The sequence below is a fragment of the Hippopotamus amphibius genome, chromosome 2 (assembly GCF_030028045.1).
Source record: "Hippopotamus amphibius kiboko isolate mHipAmp2 chromosome 2, mHipAmp2.hap2, whole genome shotgun sequence".
Lineage (NCBI taxonomy): Eukaryota > Metazoa > Chordata > Mammalia > Artiodactyla > Hippopotamidae > Hippopotamus > Hippopotamus amphibius.
Window position 1 is genome coordinate 55,464,556 of NC_080187.1, and position 18,896 is coordinate 55,483,451.

Here is an 18,896-nt window from a genome sequence, read left to right on the forward strand (position 1 = left end):
GCTGTCTTCTGCTATTCTTTGTTCACTGGCTTCTGTGGAATGCTGCCAGGGCAGCCGAGAGGGAACGTGGCACTTGGCTGTGTGAAATAAATCACTCCTGATGGGGGGGCAGGAAGGGAGGGACTGTGGAAAGATGACCTCTGAGAGGGAAATCAGGAGCACTGCCCACATACCCGGGGAGCTTGTCAGGATTCTTTGGCAACTGGTCTCCAACTTGAGAGGACAGGGCGGTCTGTACTGGCCGAGCCTGGGAGAGGTGGTGGTTGTCAGTCACCATTCACCCCAGGGAAGCTTTTGTCACTGTTTACCTTGCCTCTGTGGGCCCAGCTGGGTGGGCTTTGCACTGGGATTGGGCTCTGAGGCTGGGGGCACTGTGTGTGTGTGGGGGGGTGCAGGTGGGAGCTGAGCCACAGTGGTGGGGGGCTCCCCCAGGTCCAGGTGGGGAGCCTGGGGAAGTGCATCTAATCCACTTGACCCTGGAGCCTATTGACGGCACCGCAAGAAGCCAGTGTCAGCTCTGGACAGCCCCTCCTCGGGGACTGACAGCGTTCTTTCCTGCCCTGAAAACACTGTACCCTCCCTGGAGCCAGAGCTCAGATAACAGCCCCCTAACAAGACCCCAAAATGTCTCCATCGGTGATGGAGCTGGAAAGTGGGGTGGCTTGGCAGGTACAGCCCCATTGACAGGCGGCACCGTACACAGCATGCAAGGCACGAGGGACACGTACAGGGATCGCAGGACCCCGAGGCTGGATGGCGGTCTGTCCATCTCCCAGACTCAGAGGCCCGGAGTGGGGAGCGGAGACTCCCCAGGCAAGGGCAGAGGCTGGGCGGAAAACCCAGGCCTGGGCCTTCCCTGATGCTGGAATGAGAGCTCAGGCCCCTGGTCTTGAAGCATAGGTTTGGGCTCCTTACACCCCCTAGAGATGCCCCCACCTAGAGATGCCCGCACCTAGAGATGCCCGCACCTAGAGATGCCCGCACCTAGAGATGCCCCCACCTAGAGATGCCCGCACCTAGAGATGCCCGCACCTAGAGATGCCCCCACCTAGAGATGCCCCAACCTAGAGATGCCCCCACCTAGAGATGCCCGCACCTAGAGATGCCCCCACCTAGAGATATGGATGGAAGGGCCTGAGGCTGAAGGGGGGCCGTTGAAGAATTCAAGGCTGAGACCTGGGCCTTCCCACGGTCTCCACCCCCAGCCTGCCTCTGCTTATGCCAAACCCGCACTGTAGTCAGACTCCTGGTTTGGTTTCCAAGGAACTCCGGTCCCAGAGGCCTTCACTGGATCCCTGGGACTGAGGTTCTGAGGAAGCAGCCAGGGATCATCTTTCAGAAAAGTGTGGAAATTCTGACCCACGCTGAGTGCCCGCTTCTGGGGGATTCTTAGTCACTCCCTGGGCCCAGGGCAGCCCCACCATAAGATCCAATGGGGGGAAAGAAGTAATTCTCAGCACAGGGTTCTACACTCCTTCAAAAAAGGATACGGTGGAGGAGGAACCCTCCTCTGGGAACCCAGCGTGCACCTAAGACCTGGAACCTTTATCCAACACCTCCCACCTTTAGCAGAAAGAACCTAAAGCTCCAGAAGGTGGGGATGTTACTACATTAAAGGGGTTGGTGAAGAAAACAATATAGACCACCCCCCCAAGTCAGAATTGGAAATTGGGGGTTTTCCTTTGAAGAGGGCATTGCAGAAAGACTTCTCAGGACCCATGTTTAAACCAGCATTAAAATATTTTTCAGAACCAGATCTTGTCATTGTTTAGCCATGTTTTGGCCTGGAGTCTTAGGGTTTTAGAGTCACAGGGTTTGGATGGTGTTTCAAACGGACTCCTCTTCTACTCCGGAGCCCACGCCACCATTCTTCTGAACAGAGAGATGGGAGAGAATTCCCGTAGCCCTCCAACTAGGTCATGGCCAAACTGGGGCTAGAATACAGAGCTCCTGATTTCTGCTTGATGAGAGCTAAAGGTTTGGTGTTTAATTTTTATTGGAATATAGTTGGTTTACATTGTTGTGTTCGTTTCAGGTGTACGGCAAAGTGAATCAGTTATACATATACATATATCCACTCTTTTTTAGATTCTTTTCCAATATAGGCCATTACAGAGTATTGGGTAGTTCCCTGTGCTATACGAGGTAAAGGTTTTTTGTTGTTTGTTTGTTTCAGACAAGGGTGATATCTGTCATTTTGTTAGATGTTTGGCTTTTGCGAGTTTAGCCAGGAAAAAAAAAGTTACATATACACATCACAAGACAGAAAGACATTTGTTTTACCCTCATATACGGTCCATTTGCAAGAAAAATAAATAGTATTTTTGCAGCTAGGGGGTGGGTAGAGGATCAGTTTTGTTTAAGCCCCACAGCATGAATTTCAAGCAGGATATACATTCAGATTGTTTAAATATGTTTCCTCAATTTGATTTCACAGGGGAAAAAGTACGCAGAATGACCCAGGGGTAAATTCCAAGCCAGTGCTTGTTGATAGCTATCAGCAGCATCCCAGAGGCCTTGGAAAATGTTTAACACCTTGTGTGTGTTTTCAGTATTTAGGGAAGCAGGTTTGTGTGTGCTTGGTGGGGGGGGGGGACCAGTAGGCACCCCAGTATGCAGTATAAGCTCAAAATAAATGACCAAGGTGGTGGTTTCAAGACAGTTCTTTTCCATTGCTCCTGAGATGTCTGTATCTCTGCTGTAACAGATACTCGTTTCTTTGGCTGTGCCACATAATATTCCGGATCTTAGTTCCCTGAAAAGGATCGAACCCTTGCCCCCTGCAGTGGAAGCACAGAGTCCTAACCACTGGGCCACCAAGAAATTCCTTCTACCTCTGTTTTAGAATAAGAGATGCAAAGACAGTCGTTTGGAGTCTGTGAATTCCCTTCTGCCCATCACTATCCCTAGAGTTAGGATTAGGGTTAGGGAACCCTGTTTGGGATAGTGCAGCACCAGAAGTTAGCCTTTTTTCAGGCCTGATAGACAGAGCTACTGGACCTTATATATATATATTTCTTTATTAACTCAACTGCGTGTACATCTCACTCCTTAAACAACTTTAATGCCCCAGCAACAACATGATTTCAAAGCAAACCAACACTTCCGAGAAAAAGCAACCACTCACACGAGACTGCTCACCAACTTGCACCTGGTACTCTGGGGAGTGAAGTCTCTGTGCCTGACATTTCACTTAATTCTCCAGTCCTGATCCGGAGGCATAATGACGTCCCTGTTAGAGAGATGAGGAGGCTGAGGGTAGAGGATAAGGAACCCGCCCAGAGCCACCGGCGCTCATCGGGGCAGAGCCAGGACACACATTGGATATGTCTGGCCTGGAGCCCACTACCAGACCTTCCGCTACCATCTTGGATTATCTTTTATTCTTTTATTCTCTTTGACACGGGATCAGCATGGGGTCCTCATGGGCCACTATCCTTAGTGGGTTTAATAGAAAGTGCTCATTTCTCTCTTAGCAATGCTCATTTTTTAAAAATTTATTTTTTTAAATTGATGTATAGTTGATATTAAACATCATATAAGTTACAGGTGTACAATGTAGTGATTCACAATGGTTAAAGGTTATACCCCATTTAACAGTTATCAAAAAATATTGCCTCTGTCCCATGGGCTGTACAATACATCCCTGTAGCCTACGTTGTTAAGCCCGATGGTTTGTACCTCTTAATCTCCCACCCCTGTATCGCCCCCTTCCCCTTCTCTCTCCCCACTGGCAACCATTAGTTTGTTTTCTATATTGTTGAGACTGCTTCTTTTTTGTTATTTTCGCTAGTTGTACTTTTTAGATGCTCCGTTACTTTTAAGAGACTTTTCCCTGTCCCAGAGTTTGCTCTTTATTTCACCAAGCCTTGACTGTTTCACTCGCCTTGGTGGCTCTGGGATCGGCCAGACTAAAGTTTTCACGTGGCGGGTGGGGGGTCCTGCCTCTGCCAGTGAAGCCTCCCCTGCTCTCGGGCTTTCCGCATTCTTCCTCACTGTGCAATTATGTTCAGTTGGTGCCTTCATTCATCTCTTCTCTTTATCCTCACGTAGCGAGTCCCTGACAGATGCAAACGCCACAGGGTGGGTGGAAATGGAAGTGTTTTTTAAATGTTTCTTCCCCTACCTTTATGTCTGGTGACTGAAAATACACAGAGACACAAAACTCATTCAGAAAAATTGTCCCACGGCAACACTGCCTCCAGTGCTGTCTGGGGCGGAGTGGGGGACACCAAAGAGAGAGAAATGACCACAAGGACCTGGGAAATGAGGAGCCTTGGGAACCAGATGAAAACTGAGCAGGGACAGGCAGGACCTGAAGCCCGAGGATCAGAAACCGGGCTGGCACAGCATGGAGCTGGCTTTGGGAAGGAGCAGAGGCAAGAGAGGGCGAGGGGCCCTCTCTCACTTTTGTCATAGAGAAAAGGTACATGTGTGGCAGGAAGGAAACATTTAAGGAACAGAGTGTCGGTTATTCACTTATTTAGCGAACATTCATCAAGGCTTCTCTGGAGACCAGGCCCTGGCTGAGGGCTGGGGAACCCAGATGGGGAAGGGCTGGGGAACCCAGATGAGAAAGGCCTGGCCTCACCTTGAGGAGTTCACAGGCTGGCAGGTGAGAAGGACATGCAACAATCCTAGGAGAGCGTGGTGAGGGCTGTAGGAGGCGAATGTACAAAGCGGGTCACTTGATGAGGTGTCTTTGACCCAAGTCGTGAAGGGCAAGTTGGTGTCCAACTGGTGCCTGGAGAAGGTGAAGAAATTCCAGGTAAAGAGAACCGCGCATGAAGCGGCAGAACACTGTCTGATAAACCCAAATCGTTTGGCACAGCAAAGGTTTGGGGAGAAAGAAACAAAAACGAAGGCCAGAGAGGTATTTGGAAATCCATGGGCAGGAGTGCAGGCTTGGTCTCTGGGTGGCCAGGACCAGCAATAAGCAGGGCGTGACAGGGCAGCAATGGGAGGTGACTGACCAGGTGGAGAACCAGACGAGAGCCAGGACCCAGGCCGTGGCAGTGGAGCCCCAGCTGTCCCTGCTGGCACGCAGCAGAGTGGCCCTCCCCCCGATGGAAAGGTCCACGGTCTGGTCCAGGCTTCCCTGCTGCCTCTGCTCCTGCTGCTGATGGAGCTGCTTCCCTTTGAGAAGTCCTGTTTTTCAGAAATCCCCATTTCCTGAGAAGAAGAGGGGACAGGCGGGCTGTGGAGCAGCAGTCCCGTGATCCGAGTCTCCTTCGGACCCGGCCCTGTGGCCCTGAGGCCACTCGCTGAGCCTCTCCAGCCACAATTTCCTCTTTTCTCCCCTGTTCTGTGCAGAGGATGGGATCTGGCCCTGCAGGCCTTCTGCTTTGCCAAGAACCTATCTTAAGCCTTCCAAAAAACAAATCCAGTGACTTTTCCTGAAAGCTTCCTAGTGACCCCTTCCAGGAGAGCGTCACATTGCTCTGTGCAGAAAGCTCACTTCCGATGAATCCAAGCCACCTTGGTTTGATGGCTTCAAATAGATCCAAGAAGACCTGGAAAAATACAAGGCCCGGCTCCTTTAAGAAGCCAGAGGGTGAAGTGGGGGAGTGGGGTGGGGGTGGGGGGGCTGCCTAAGAGCCACTGACATTCCTGGCTTATAAAACGGAGAGAGAAGAGCTGTAGCTTGGGCCCCCTTGGAGAATCCGTGCTTTCACAGAGAAGCAGAGGATGCTAGGAGGTCAGTAACAGGCCCGCTAGTATTTGTATTCTAGATACATAGATGCTGAGTGAAGGCAGGAACCCGCTGAGGGCCACAGCTGAGGACGAGGGGGAGAAAAATTAACAAGCCAGTGTTTGGAGTTTATATTGCGAGCGAGTGGCCAGGTGTGGGAGTGGCACTTGGGCAGGTTTGCTTGTTTTAATTGTTAGACTAGTAGGTATTACGCTTATAGGTGGAGGTAACCAGTCTGTCCCCTAAGCACCTGTTCTTTTTATAACAAGTGAGCCAGGGAGTGTGTCAGCGCCATCTACATGTCTCTTCTGACCCACATTCAGCTGACACTGCTCAGCCCATCCTCCCGGGGGGCCCGGAGGACCACAGCATTGACTCCTTGGCAAACAGGCGTCGGTTTCTGGGATCTGCCCTAAAGAAAACTTTTAGGAATACAAACCTCAGATCCAGGGTGAGTGAGGCATTTTCTACAAAAACAATGCCTTGGAACCACTGAAGAATTGAAGTTTTGGTCTTTGATGTGGGTTTTGTACGAAGAGAGTTTTAAGTTGAGACGTACATTAAAACCAGGAATGGTTAAAGTGTTTATTGAGAAAGCAACTCGGCCAACTCAGTAATCCCTGTGACCCTGCACCACTCACTCATTTTAGGTTGGGTGGTAAACATGCTGCAGGAACTAGATTAAATCTGGGAGGTCCCCGCCGTGTCTTTTTGATGTAACTGGATCTGAGTTAGCTGCCACTGCATTAACTGTACCGCTCCACTTCCCTACCCCCTCCAGCTCCCCCCACACCCCCACTCCGCATCCTTTGACCATGGAAAACCCCCTCGGGGTGTACTTGGAACCAGTGGTCTGGATGGACTTACTTCCCCTAGCTCTGGATTTCAGCCGCTCTTCCGAAGAGTGCCATTGTGGAATTCTGATGGAACAAAGAGATAGGCAAAGTCTGTGGACATCCCAGGAGGTCTTGTGGATGCTATGGTCGGGGGAGGTCACGGCTGGTTGCTTCACCGACTCAAAGGCTGGGCAAGTCCCTTGCCACAGTGCCTCTGTCCCCATCACAATCCTTGGACCTTATATTGAGCTCGGGACTATTTATTGAGAACTGACCACCCTGGTCCCTCAGCTCCTCATATTTCAGAACTCTTTAAGGTATGTGTCGTCATCCCATTTAAACAGATGAGGAAACTACTTTGAGAGGTTCAATTACTCGCCCAAGGTCAGAAAGCTAGAAAGTGGCAGCCCCGCTATATAGGCAGGTCCTGTCTTCAAGGATTTAGAATATGCAGATGGGAAGCATCCCAGCCAGGGGTCTCAGACCCTGAACTTGGAAGAGAGCAGAACCAAGAGAGAGGAAACAGGAGGGAAGGGCAGGGACACAGTGAGCAAAGCCAGAGGGTGTGAAAAAGCCTTCTTAGGAAAGGCCACTAGTCTTGGTCATGAGTCCTGGCTTTAAAGCAATGGTCTGTGAAAGCTTTAGAGGGATGCTGTGTAAACATCAGCACCTCCTCACAGCTATACGCGTGAGAAAATGAAGGTTCAGGATCATGGCCTTTCTCCCAGCTCTACAGCATTTCTTTCTATTCCTAAAGGCCTGTTGACCCTCTCTGACCCCTCACTGTCTTTTTAGAGGCTGAGGAGCAAAAGCAAGGCAAAGGACTCACCTCTCCACCCAGGCTGCTCAAATTCCTACAGATTGTAGTTACTGAGTCCAAGCTCACTCTGCTTGCTGCACGACAGGCCAATAAATCGGGAGATGAGGTGTTGAGGCAAGGAATATGACTTTATTCAGAAAGCCAGCAGGCTGAGAAGATGGTGGACTAGGGTCCCCAAAAAACCATCTTATTGGGGTCTGGATGCCATTTTCTTTTATAGAACAGAGGTGGGGGGTGAGGAAGTAAAATAAAAAGGCCATTAGTTTTGCCTGGCTTGGCCAGCATCAGGGAGGGGATGTGTTAAGTTCTTTTCTGCAGCCATTCATAGGTGGGCAGGGTCAGATTGTCTCCCTGTGAGCTGAACTAGACACTTTAGTTTAACATTCAGGCCAAGGGGCGGGGCTCCCTGAGGCAGGCCTGTGTATGATTATAATAACAGAAGCGACGAAAAGCAAAGGTTAAAGTCAAAGAGGCAGATCCAACATGGAGTCAAAATTGGCTCTTCCCTGTTGCAAATCCAGCTCCAAGCAGAGCCTCTAGGCTTTAGCGACATCCTCCCACTGCGATGGGATGAGCCTCTGCTTCAGGACTGGGCTGGGAAAGTGCTTCATTTATTATTTGATCAGACACATTTTCATTGAACACCTGCTAGGAGCCAGGAGGCCATGACTAGGGCATTAGAGGAACAAAGTCAGCCAAGACAAACTCACGGTTTCCAAGGAATGTGCAACAGAGTTGGGGAGACCAATGCATGAGTCAACAGTTAAGGAAAAAATCCAGCATAAGAAGTACAGTGATAATTTGAGAGATATTCCTGCTGCTCCTTCTGCATGGTAAAGTCCCGAGTATCCCCATGTGACCCCCCCCAATCAAAGATACAGTACATTGACCTGTGGGACTGCCAGGCTGGAGACCCAGGTGTGGCCACTTTATCAAGTGACCTTGAGAAAGTCACTTTCCTTCTCTGTCAGCTTTCTCATCTGTAAAATGGGTATCATAGCTGCCAACCTAGAGGAGGACTACGAAGATCAAATGAGATTGGCTAACAAGAGTGCTTTGAAGAGGCATAAATCGCCATATGTAGAGCAGATTGCCATTAGGAAGTAGCATTTTATAAAGCACACCCACAGGCCAGACCACATTTTAAAAGCGATGCTCTCCAGCAGAGCCTGACCGGAAATTCCTTAGGCTTGTGGGATGGCTCCTGTCCTTCCCATACGGACCACATTTCCCGTGGATGTCAGGGGAGAGAGCAGTGCCCCGTCTAGGTGGGCACAGAGCCCTCGTGCTGCAGGCCAGCTGGGGGCATGGGGAGTTCTTTCTTCACAAGAGAAGAAAAGTTCAACTTCCTTGAAGGGCAGCTGGTCCAGATTATCCCCAGGGCTCTACTCTGCAGCTGCAGAGAATCAGAGCCTATTTTCCCAGCCCCATGTGTTTATTTCTGTTCCCCACAACCTCCTTTCTTTCGACTTGTTTTGCTTTGCAAGGGCCTGGAAGGCAGGATAAACACACCTAAAAGAGCTGTGAGATTTCAGGATTATGCTGGGGTTCCCCTCCTCTGTTCTCTTGAGAAGCAAAGTTCCCTGGGATTTTGGGCCCTTCTGCTGCACAGCCAGGCAGGTTCTGGGGTATTTAGGAATCAGTGCTGTTCCTAGAGCCCCTCATCCATTCATTCACCTACTCACTCACGTAGTACCATTTGTTGATGACGAGGTGCCAGGTCTCTGCCTGCACGTGGGGCTGCGACTGGGAACCTCAAGGATGCTGAATGCCTGTCACTTCCAGGGAGCTTACAATGGTGAGGGGATGCAGGCTGGCTGAGGGAGTGGTGTTGGACTATTTCTCATCTGTGGGAAGCACATATGGGGGCCACAGGTCAGGAAGGCCCTCCTGGAGTAGGTGACGTCGACGTGCCTTACGAGACCTGACTACGGCGCAGTTGTGTAGCCCAGGCTTAACCCCAGATCCATCCTCTCCAATAGTGCTTCTAGCCCTGGCTGTGCACTTACACCACCTGTGAACTGGTCAAAAATGTCCATCCCCCACTTCCCCACTGGTAGATTTTGAAGCACCCAGGTGATCCTTACGTGCGGCCCAGGGCCAAGAACTACTGCTTTAAGTCCCAGGCTCTTTCCGTGACTCCTAAAGACACGAATTCCTGCAAACCCAGAGGGCTGCTGGGAGATAGATGAAAGGCACTTTAGGTACAGGGAGGGCTGTTATTAAATATTTGTCTTAAGTGTTCAGCCCAACGGTCGGCTTTGTGGTTTGCAAATGAAAGGCCTTTGCTCTCCCTGGCTCCACCTCAGAGCAGCTGTGTGACCCTAGGCAAGTTATTTGACTTTTCTGGGCCCGTTTCTCCTCTGTTAAGTGAGAGTCATCCTGGCTAACTCATGGAGCTGTTGTGAAGAGTAAATGAGCAAAGATGTGTGTGAAGCACTCTGCACAGGGCCTGACAGGTCGGGGGGACTGAGTGTACGTGAGTTCCTTTCACTGCCCATCCTTGACTTGACACCTCTCCCGGGCAGCACCCAGGACCCGCCTTTGCTGTAGCTGGGTTTGGGGTGGCTCTGAGCCAGGTGCAGACAAGCCCCATAGGCCGTGGGTAGTTCTAAGACTGCCCCAGCTGGGAAACCCGTTCTGAGATGGTAGCTACTGATCATTAAGCTGTCCTCCCAGACCTGCCGAGAGGCCAGATAATGCAGCCGCTCCCTCAGCTGTGCTCCCACCAGATGCTGGAGAAAGAGGAAGATATTCCATATCTTGCCCCCCACACCCAGCGACAACCCCAAAACCCGAAGCAATTAGAGTACAATAAGGTAGGGAATAATTGGATGAAAAAACCACTGGAGCCCTCCAGAGATGCCAGCACCTTGTGAATGAAACCAGATGCTCTTTTTTTTTTAAATTTTATTTATTCATTTATTATTTTGGGGGGGTACACCAAGTTCAATCATCTGTTTTTATACACATATCTCCATATTCCCTCCCCCCCTCGACTCCCCGCCCACCCTCCCTCAAGGCCCCCCCACCCTCCCCGTCCCAGTCCTCTAAGGCATCTTCCATCCTCGAGTTGAACTCCCTTTGTTATACAACAACTTCCCACTGGCTATCTATTTTACAGTTGGTAGTATATATATGTCTGTGCTACTCTCTCACTTCCAGATGCTCTTTTTAAATTCCCAAGAGATACTGTCAAGTTCCCTTCCACTCCCAGAGGCAGAATGAGCAGCTGTCAGACCCGGTACAGAGTGGAGAGGAATCCTGTATTTGAAGTGGGAGAGGGGGATTCAAGGCCAATATCCAGCGTCCCTTCCAGCTCTGAGGCTTAGACATTCAACGCCAAGGCAGGGGAATCTGGAGCAGACCCAGCCTGCTTTGTCTAGGACCTTGCTTTTCCTACATCTATATTTACGAGGCAAAGAGAGCAAAGATACTTGTTTTGAGAAAAGAATCCCCACCTATTAGATTTGTGCGGGGAGCCCCAGAGTGGCCTCAGCCCTGGCTTCACATTCCTGGACCATTCCGGAGTGGCCTTGCTTAACAGATCACATCCAGCTTGCATTAGTGAGCAGAAACTTGCTGACAGCAGGAGCCAGTCTTCTGCCGAAGCCCCTGTTCCCCCTCCCCTAATATGCAAAGAAGCCAGGAACTGAGCCCTGGGGAGAGCAGAGGAAGTTAGGAGGCGATTAATCCAATTGGAGGGATGAGCCCCTCCTTGCTCCTGCTCCCCCGGCAGCAGGCTTGCTTTGCAATGAGGCTTTCAAGGATACATCCCTGATGGGGCTACTGGTATCCAAGCCATCCTCAGCAACTCATGAAGACGCCTCAGAGCTGACCCATCTGTTTCTGGGTGAAGTGCTGGCTCACTAGGGGTGGAGCTCACAGTGATGGGTGCCCATGATGGGCCAAGTCCTTGACATGAGCTATTGCTCCCAACCATCACCATTTTACCCATTTTAAGAAGAAGGTAGGTGTAGAGAGGTCCTATCTGGTCCTATAGTGGAGCCAGAATTTAAACCCTGTTCCTGAGTTGAGAACCAGCCTCATTCTGCTTTCTTCTGGTTCAAGAGGCAAGGAGTTAACCAGCTCTCGGATGAGTGCATGGGATTCACAGGTGCTCTTTTTTGGCATTTTTGGTAGCAAGGAGCAGAGACCCACTGAGTCACTTCAAGTAGTGGGGGCATATGGTAAGGATACCTGGGAAGACTTTGGAAGACTAGGGCTCATAATACAAGTGGGCCTTGCAGAGCCCAGAAGGGGAAGTTCTTTCAGAATCCAAGGTAGTTTTGGAGGCTTCAGGACTAGGGTTCATGTCTTCATTCTTGTGTTTCATCTCCATTGTGGCTTATTAATTCCACTGTCCCTGCTTCTTTATACTTCTGCTTCTGATCAGCTCTCTGCATATTCCCCCAGCTCGGATTCCTAAGAGAATCTGGGTGGTCCTGCTAAATCATCATTACAGTGGTTTGGACAGAACTCCTGAGCCAGACCCATCCATCACTCATGACCTTACCCATGTGTAAGGAAATGCCACTAGCTGTGAGCATGGCACATGCCTGGACCAGCTTGTCTAATGCCAGTCTTATCACATCTGATGTCAGAGATCAACAAAGCTAGGTGCGAAAATGGTCAGGACAGATCTTAGTCAGCAATATACTGTATGTAGTGGGGCTAAGAGGCCAGCAGGAATTGAACTCAATGTCAGTTTATACAGAGGTAACTATGAGTTTTCATGGGAGAGTGAGGGGGTAGGGAGGGGGTGAATAAAGGATCAGTAGAGTCAGGGAGGTAAAAAATGACTAACACCAGGAGAGGGGGTTGATCCCTGTGGATCCCATCTGAGTTGCTAGCTGGGGCTGATCCAAGTTAGGCTCCTCCCCTCCCACAGAGGCTGGGAAGCAGGACCCTGTCTTCAGGTGGCAGCTGGAACAAACAGTACATTCTTTCGGCAGCCTTGAGTGTTCTCAGCCGGGTACTTTAAGGGGGGCTAAGGTCAGCCTAGGAATGCAGCTTGGAGCTGTTAGAGACTGTGTGAATATTTTGTTCACGTCTTTCTAGGACAAAGTTGAGGCCTGGATGATAAGAGGGCTCAGAGAAGCCTGGCTAGGGTTCCGTCAAGGAGAGGGTCTTTTGTCAGTGATCCCCTCCACAACCCTGGGAGGTGAGTGTGACAGGTGAAGAAATGAGGAAGAGAGAACGTCCTAGTCCCTCTAAGACTTACGAAGGACGCCAGCAGCGTGCCCTGCCTGGCCCTTGCCAGTACCTTCTTCCAGCTCACTGCCCTCCTCCCCACCCCACACTGCCCACTCCAGATCCCCTCTGGTGGCACTTTGCAGGGGCGGCTTGGAATTACCTTGCAGCATTTTTGTGTCCAAAGAAGAGGCAGGGTTCCATCCCTCTATGTCCCCATGGCTGGGTCAATCCATGTTTAGAAATCAGCCGGTAATAGGGAGTCTAGAATGATCTACAGAAAGGCAACACAAATAGATACAACCTAGGGTCAGGGCCTCCCATCACGGTCTTCATTCTGGTGTGGTGGGATGGACACGGCACCCATTCTGAACAGCCAGGCACCGAAGGTTAAGACTGGAACCAGAGAGATGCAGGAATCAGCAGGCATTTGGCTGGGGATTCAGATCGGACCCTCTGACAAAGTCATGTCTCCATCCACCCCTCTGCCCTCCATCCCACCTAGTCGTCAAACATGCGCTTAGCATTTTCAGCCAGCCAGGCATAATATTAAGTGTTAAGGGATCGTGGACAAATAAATCATCATGTCTCTTCCCAAGGGAATATAGGAAGAGACTGAGAGCTTTTCTTGAGCTCTCTCAAGCAGCACCCTCTGGGCTGAGGAGTGCAAGCTTGCCTCCATCTAGGCTCTATTGGTTTAACCTGGGACCAGCTTCACTCCGTATCATGGCTTAGGCAGTACAGAAAGTACCAACACTGGAAGAAGCAGTGGTCTAGAAAGAGAGGGATCTGGCATCCCAGCTCTGAACGTCAGTTTTCTTATCTCTAGATGAGGGGTTTGGACTGGGAAGTCCCTGAGGTCTCTACCAGCTCTGACATTCTGTGGTTTTATCCATTTTAGGCTGTTAGTTCATTTGAGTGCCTCAAGGGTAAAGACAATACTTATTTGTCCTTGCATCCCTAGCATCTAGTACAATTCTGGAATGTGGTAGGAAATCCATAAGTACTTTTGGATGGGTAAGTAAGTAAGTGAGAAAAAAAACACATACATTGTATAGAGAATCAATAAAGATAAGGCATCTTTAGCCCCCCAAATCTGTGCACAGGAGGTAGAATCACACTGGATGTCAATGGATTTATCACTTCTCTAGAAAGCCAAGACTGGTTTATCCTTCCCCCAACTGAAAACAGCAACTTCATTTTCAAATACAAACTCAGCAGTGGCTGTGCTTCACAAGGGTATTCCTGCCATCTTGGAACTCCCAGAAGACTTAGGAGAAGCAAAATTGTTTCTATGCATTTAGGGTAGAAACATTACAGTTCAAGGGTTAAAGTCATTGTTTTTAAGGGACTCCTCCATCCAAAGACATCTTGCATCAAAGTTGTGAAGCAGACTTAGTGGACCCAGCCCAGAGATCCCATCAAGAATGAAGGACTCAGGGAATTCCCTGGTTGTCCAGTGGTTAGGACTCAGTGCTTTCACTGCTATGGCCCCACATTCAATCGCTGATCAGGGAACTAAGATCCTACAAGCCACGCAATGTGGCCAAGAAAAAAAAAGAGGACTTCCTAGGTGGCGCAGTGGTTAGGAATCCACCTGCCAATGCAGGGGACACGGGTTCAATCCCTGCTCTAGGAAAATCCCACATGCCGCGGAGCAACTAAGCCCGTGAGCCACAACTGTTGAGCCCATGTGCCACAACTACTGAAGCCTGTGCGCCTAGAGCCTGTGCTCCACAACAAGAGAAGCCACTGCAGTGAGAAGCCCATGCACCACAAGGAAGAGTAGCCCTGGCTTGCCACAACTAGAGGAAGCCTCGCACACAGCAACGAAGACCCAATGCAGCCAATAAATAAAAATAAATAAATTTATTTTTAAAAAAAAGAATGAAGGACTCGGAGAGAAAGGAAGATATAGATGGAGAACTGGCTCCAATGTGAAGTCTTGAGTTCAGTCCCAGCTCTTCTACTACTGACTGTAGGATGATCTTAGGCAAACACAGCACCTCTGTGGGCCTCTGTTCCCCTGTGTATCACATGAAGAGTTTGGATTAATGGGAACTCCAAGTCTCTGCCAGCTGGAAAATTCTAGAATTCTCCATCATTTGTGATGGTTAGAAAAGTCCAAAGATCTTGTGATGATTACCTAAAAGTATCTCCACGCACCAAATAGTGGTGACATCTATAGCCCACAGCTGAGTGTGAGGAAGTTGTTACTAGAGATATCTCCAGGAAATGCCAAACTCCTTCATCCAGACATGATGTCTTGTTCTTCTTCACCACCTGACCCCATCTGTGCCTCAGCCCCACCCTCTTTACTGAGGGGCCGGGTCAGGACTGGCCCAGACCTGGGGTCCTGCTGCAGGAGGGTGGATGAGGGCCTCATGAGGGGGCTGGGTAATGGGCAGTCAGCAGAGCAGCTCAGGGCATGAGGAGGTGGGTGCTATAGTCTGGCCGTGCAGCTAGACCGGAAGCTCCAAGCAGCGATTAGAACCATTGATGCTCCGGAACACTTGTTGGTGAAATGATTGAACCTGTTGATCTGGGAGAGAGCAAGGAGGCTACCCAGCCAGAAAGGGCCAGTCTCCTGCCCTGGGCTCCCTGCAGCAGCTTCCTCCGCTGTTAGTTACACAGCGAGATAAAAAGTGATGCTGCTGGCCGAGGCTTTGCTGGAGGGGACTCTTCTCTGGGAGAACCTCTGACCCCAAATCTGGGGCAGAAGGGAAGAAAGAACATTGGGGTGTCCCTGCTATGGGAGGTATGAGGAAAAACTCTGCCCGGGACTTAGTGGGCTAGGGCTTGGGACGAGCTATCAAGTCAGGAAACTCTCCACTTATCCTCCAGGTGTTCAGTGAGGAACAGTGCTTGGTATTTCCCTTCAGCTTGGGTCTCCCAGACTAGAGGTGGAACTCGGGCAGGGCTCTTCCTGCAGAGAGCAGGGTGGGGGCCAGCTTGGTGGTCACTACTGTCCTCTCCACTTATAAACCCCAGGCACATGTCCAGGTAGATTCCAGTCTACAGAGTAGGGGCCCCAGAACAAGAGAAAGAATTTGATATTCTCTTCACTCAGGAGGTTCCCTCTGTGAATTACACTCAAATATCCACATGGCATCCACGTGGGGGAAGTGGGTTCTGGAGGGTTGCAGATCCACAGTTTGCTCAGGAAGGATTTCCCAGGACTCAATGGGGTGGGAGGCAAAGAAGGAAGAGGCCTGTCAGTCAAGGGAAGCTATTAAGGGAAGTCATATGCAGTTGTGACAGCCCCTGGTCCTTTTCTCCCCACCTGGGCCAGCCCCTCCATCTACTGGCCCAGGAGTGTCTGAGTTTTGTACATTCAACCCCTGCCTTCCATCTTCCTCTACTTTGTGTGCAAAGGGAGGCATCTGCTTGACCCCAAATAGCCCCGCACACTCCTTGGGGGCCACTCTGGGTGGGCATCTGAGAAATAAGCTCCCTGGACTTGCAAGAAGTGTAAGGGGGTGCGGGTGGGAGTACAAACCAGGCTGAAGCAGCCTCCCAGGCACTGCATCTGATTATGTGGGGCTGACACGGCTGTGGAGTGAGAGCGTTTCCCAGTGGCGATGGTTGGTTGCTTGGTGGGAAAGCTCTGCTCTAGGGCAGAAATTGCTGGGAAAAAAGCAGAGTTTACACCCTCTGCCCACAGAAACCCAAACCACTTAGCAAGTCATGACGTTCTTCTCAGCTGGAGAGGGGGTCAGTGTTGCCGTCACTGGGTGATTCCCCAGGAGCATTCCAGAAGGTGGCATTATGGCTCAGCCTGGGAAAGGCCTGCCTCCAGCCACCCCTGCAACTCTTCAGGGCAAAGCAGGCCAGAGATACTGTTTGAGGCACAGCCCCTTAGACTGTCTGAGTCCCCGAATTGGGGCAGTTTGCATCATAATCAGATTAAATCTCAGCTGCGGTTTTCCTAAGGGGGGGTGTCCACAGGGATGTGCTTTTGTTAGGCGGAAGAAAGGATTCAAAAATTATAGCTTAGTGCCATGTTCTGTAAGATGGAGCTAGACCAAAATGTGCCTCGTTGATTCTTTTTGGGGCATGCAGCGTCTGCTGACTCCGTGGGCAGGGAACTGTGTTCAGCCTCAATTGTGGGGAGAAGCCTGGGGGATCTGGGAACAACTGACAAGGAACAGACTCCAGTGCTTGACGAGTCAACCCTGGGGTCTGGGTGTGCGGGCTGCAGGGGACACACATAGCCCCAGGACTGATGGGGGCTATGACCTTGCTTGATGTGTGGGGAGCATGGAGCACGGACCAGAAACATCCTTGAAATTGATACTATGAGTCCCATAATTATGGTTACCATATGTTTTCAAAATGTGGAATTGTCCTGTTTCCAAATATTTTTTTTTGCCACTTCCATATACATTGAAGCCTCCTGGGAATTCTAATATTTCAGCATCTAAATGACACTTTCCAGATTTCCTTCAGCACTCACTATAATCATATGACATACCACATCCTTATTTTCTCATTTGAAATGTATGGTCATTGTACCAATAGCTTGAATTCTGGGTCCAGAATCCAGAACCATCCTACTGAAAGAAGCCATCAATGAGGGGACTGAGTAGAAGGGGCTATGATATAACAAAGAGGGTGCTGGAAACACGGGTAAGCCCTGAAGCTGACTCTCCATTCAGGCTCCCACCAAAGCTGTTGGCTCTGGGGAGCTGTGCCCACTAGACAGGACCTGCTCGCTGGGGTGTATACTATCTGAGTGCATGCGTGTGTGCGTGCCTTCATCTGGCCCAGCTTGGGCGTCTCGATGTACTGGTTACTGTATCAGGCCACACGACCTGTCCTCAGAATACTCACAGTGGTAAACAGGCAATTATTATATGAAGTGGTGAGTATATCCACAGAGGGGACCCTGGCCAGGTATGGGGGACCACGGGAGGCTTTTTGCGAGGTGGGATATCCCAGCTGAGATTTAAAGGACATGAAAATCCTAGGCCAGAGTACAGAGAAGGGTTTTTCTCAGGGCGGGGGGTGGGGGGTGTTTCCATGTTCTCCCTCCATTCATTCAGGTCTCCACTCAAGGCCTTCGTGTCTCCCTGTCCAAGACGGCGCCCCCTCCCATGCTCCATTCCCTTCCTGTGCTTCTGTTCCCATCTGTGCACTCATCACTCTGTGGCCATAGTTATATTTTTGTTTGTTTCCTAGCTTTCTTGCTAGTCTCTCCCACTAAAATGTCAGCCCATGAGGGCAGAGACTTTGTTCACGGATGTGTCCATAGCTCCTAGAACAGGCCCAGGCCCCTAATAGATGATCAGTCACTTATTTGGCAAAACAAAGAAGTGAACAGAGTGAGTTCGGGCTGGCCAGAGCAGAGAGGCTAAGGGGGAGTCTCTGAACATCAGCCTGGCTGTCTACACCCCACCTAGCTTCTTCCTGTTATTTTGACCCTGAACTCTGCCTGGCCTGCTCTGAGATGCACAGCATCCTCCTGCCACTTCTCCCTCTCATGACGACCCAGCAGGGACTGCTGTTGGTGGCCTCCTGGCCTGGCGTGGCCCACTGCCACCGTGACAGGGTGCTGACAGAGGCGAGGTGGGTCTGGGAAAAATCAAGGCTGATGTCTTAGCCTCCGCCAACCCACCAGGGCCCATCCCCAGCCCGGGCCAGGCTTCATTCGCCTCTGCTTCATTCTGCTTCTAGGGGAGCGTCTCTGTCTCAGACCTGGCCTCTGCATCCCGCTTCTCTCTGTGGTTTCTGTCTCCAGGATTCCTGTACTCTCTTGCTCACTCTCAGCCTTTCCTGATAACCTGGCCAGAGCTTATAAACCCATGTGTGGAGAGTAGTCAGTGATGAAGGATGCATAGAAAATGGAATTCAACATTTTGAAGAACCTTTCCAAGTCATCACAGTGTACCCTTGTAGCATCTTGGGAATGATATGTTTTCCTGGGAACTTCCTGGGTCCCCCTGCACAGAATATTCTGGGGTTTTCCTAGCCTGGGCAACTCAAAGCAGACACACAGCCAGTTCTAACTCCTCTCCTTTCCCATTTGGCACAGATGTAGGGTTTATCAATACTGCTGCCTCCTCCAGGAGCCTATAAAGGTCTTTGCCAAGTCACAGTCTTTGGAAGAGGGAATCCCCTAGCTCAGCTGGCCAAGAAAACGAAGACCAAAAAATAGTCCAAGGGCGCAGTACTTATTGGGAGCAGAACTTGGTGGTGTTTGTTATTTTTGGTGGCAGTTCATGGAAGGGTTTTCCCGCATCATATCACCTACTTGTCACTGTGTCACGGCACAGTGTACCCCTCTCCACCCCACATGTCCAGGTGGCTTCTGGCTGCAAGAGTGGCGACCTTGACCTCTTCCCTAGTCTTGGAA

The 18,896-nt window shown here is 50.4% G+C and overlaps 1 protein-coding gene across 2 annotated transcripts in view; it reads left to right on the forward strand.

The window, feature by feature from the left end:
- SCARA5 (scavenger receptor class A member 5) overlaps positions 1–18,896 on the forward strand; it is a 117,472-nt gene that overhangs the window by 82,599 nt on the left and 15,977 nt on the right. The gene's annotated exons all lie outside the window — the stretch shown is intronic.